General features: G+C 39.0%; 1 non-coding gene across 1 annotated transcript; it reads right to left on the bottom strand.

Moving 5' to 3' along the window:
• Positions 1 to 704: 704 nt before the first annotated feature.
• On the bottom strand, positions 705 to 845 carry LOC111722809. The gene has a single exon (XR_002771473.1). It is a non-coding gene; the product is annotated as a U4 spliceosomal RNA (small nuclear RNA).
• Between the last annotated feature and the right edge of the window lie 242 nt (positions 846 to 1,087).

Here is a 1,087-nt window from a genome sequence, read left to right on the forward strand (position 1 = left end):
AAAAAAAAAAAGAAAAGTGAGGAAAGAAAGGCCTAAAAACATGAGTGAGTTTCCTGAGATCATATAGTGAATTAAAAACATTCTCATACACTCCACTCCCATCAAAAACACATCACACAGTTTCACAGTGAAAGAGTTGTCTGCTTTATTTAGGGCTGAAGTAAAGAGATTTACAGGTAAAAAAATTTTCAGCTACCTGGTTATGACCCAGTGGAAGGGGGTTAACTATGAATTCAACTTAGTGCATGCCAATCAGCACAACAATCGAACATGAAAAGAACTATGACTGCAAAGTATCAAATGTTGTATTATTTTGTGAAATGTGGCTCTTTTTTTCTCTTTCTCTCTCTCTGAAATGATTTTCACACATTGGTCTCTCTATATCACTATCCCTAGAGGAATCAGCTGTTGTGACAAATACGACCACCTCTTTTCTGTAAATATAGTCTCATTTTAAATTTGTTTCAAATCTGACCTCAAGAAAATTTTCCTCATTTGAATAGGAATTCTTTGCTTTGAGAGTTTATCCAGCACATATTAAAGTTCTTTTTTGAAGGACAAGAAACATGAATCAAAAGGAGAGACCAATATTGAGAGAGGGAGGGCATCTAGGAAAGGGCTCAGTATAATTCCTCCACCAATGGAGCACAAGAGTCCCACGCCAGAATTTGATTTATTTATTCTTTCTTTCTTTTTTTATTCCATCTTTGTAGAGACTGTCAAAAATTGTCAGTGCTGACTGCATTGCAAGTGGTCACAGCGGGGTATTGGGAAAAGTTTTCAATTAGCAATAATCATGCCTTGGATAAACTTCATTGGCTATGATACTGCCTCTGTGCAAAGCTCCAGAATTTGATTTTCTACCAGGCAATACAGGCTTCTGGAGAGATTGCCAGCTGGCGGTCCTCTGGTTCTGTATTTAAGGGAAAAGCAGATGTGACTGTCTCCAGTTTCCCACAGTGCACAGTGCTTTCCACCCTTGTCTTACTCATGTTCCTTGTCCAGCTCCCTGGTGACACTGACTGGCATTTATGACCTTGCTGAGGTGGTTGTACAGGGGCTCTGAGTGAGAGAGACTTTGTACAAG

The sequence above is a fragment of the Otolemur garnettii genome, unplaced genomic scaffold (genome assembly GCF_000181295.1).
Source record: "Otolemur garnettii isolate 467f Iridium unplaced genomic scaffold, OtoGar3 scaffold00413, whole genome shotgun sequence".
Taxonomy (NCBI): Eukaryota; Metazoa; Chordata; class Mammalia; order Primates; family Galagidae; genus Otolemur; species Otolemur garnettii.